The sequence below is a fragment of the Dama dama genome, chromosome 32, assembly GCF_033118175.1.
Source record: "Dama dama isolate Ldn47 chromosome 32, ASM3311817v1, whole genome shotgun sequence".
NCBI lineage: Eukaryota > Metazoa > Chordata > Mammalia > Artiodactyla > Cervidae > Dama > Dama dama.
Window position 1 is genome coordinate 50,702,738 of NC_083712.1, and position 1,402 is coordinate 50,704,139.

Below are 1,402 nucleotides of genomic sequence, written 5' to 3' on the forward strand. Positions count from 1 at the left end.
GGATGGGAGCAGCTCAGTGGAAACACTAAGGAGAAACCAGCCCAAACAAAAGACTGGGAGGAGGCGGGTCAGGAGGACGAGATGAAGTCAACACTTGTGGCCTCTTGCTGGATCATAGATCTTGCTAGATCTCAGTCACACTAATGGGACATCTTATTAATTGTTTTAATCTATGTATACTTGATTTACAATGATGTATTTCTGGTGTACAACAAAGTGATTCAGTTTGTTCTTTTTAATATCTTCCATTGTGGTTTATCAGAGGATACTGAATATGGTTCCCTGTGCTACACAGTAGGACCTTGTTGTTTACCCATCCTACATAGAGTTAGCTTGCATCTCCGAGGATGGGACATCTCAAATGAAGGGAGAACTCGACATTACCTCTCTGTTCCCTCAGGACAGACTCACTGAGAGCGTACTCTTCACCAGGTGTGTCGCTGGGAACGTTGCAAGTGGCACGATAACTTGGTATCTGCTCTGATGGCCCCTGCGGTCTAGTTGAGAAACTCCACAACACACTTTCAACAAGTCAGAGGTGCCAAGAGATTGATTCCCATCTGCTTTCTGCAGAAAAATGAATTGCAAAAGAAGTGAATCTCATTATCGTAAACATCACTTGAAAAACCTCTAAAAAAGTCCTCTTGTGGCTTAAGATATAAATCTCGAGACCTTGAACTAAAAATCAAGACACAAGTTCTGCTAAACAGTCATTCCTACCATCTACTTAGGTTCTTTTCTCTCTTAAGATTTTAAAATGCATTATCTGATTTACTCCCATGAGTTAGGTATAGGAAAATAGGATCCCTATTTTCAGCTAAAAAAAAAAAGAAAAAGCCTCAGAGAGGTTAAATCAAGTCATATATCTCTTTTTCATTTTTGTTTATGTTAGGCATCCATATTTACACACATATTTTTGGCATTTACTAAATATTTGGGGGCAAATTTATTAACTATCTGTATGTTTATCAGATAGCCAGTAAATTTATCATTTATTTTTAATTTGAATATAATTGCTTTACAGTGCTGTGTTAGTCTCTGCTGTACAGCAGTGTGAATCAGCTATAAAAACATGGGACGTTTTTTGCACGTCATCCTAGCGTAAGGGCCATCCTAATCTTCTCTGTATCATTCCAGTTTTACTGTACGTGCTGCCAAAGTGAGTGAGCACCAGCAAATCCATTGTTCACCCTCCATCCATCAGTGTGTGTGTATGTGTGTGCACGTGTGTGTGTGCGTGCACGCGTGTGCGTGTGTGTGCACATGCACATGTGTGTGTGTGTGTGTGTGTGCTGCTTAAGGCTGGAAAGGAAACAATGAACAAAAGAGACCCTCACCCCAAAACCCAAGGAAAAAACCACTTTCTTTCATGAGGCTTGCCTCCTAGAATGGAAATAAGTTT

At 40.3% G+C, this 1,402-nt stretch overlaps 1 non-coding gene across 1 annotated transcript; it reads right to left on the reverse strand.

Moving 5' to 3' along the window:
- Nucleotides 1-1,066: 1,066 nt before the first annotated feature.
- Nucleotides 1,067-1,171, reverse strand: LOC133050692 (U6 spliceosomal RNA). Its single transcript, XR_009691672.1, has one exon. It is a non-coding gene; the product is annotated as a U6 spliceosomal RNA (small nuclear RNA).
- Between the last annotated feature and the right edge of the window lie 231 nt (nt 1,172-1,402).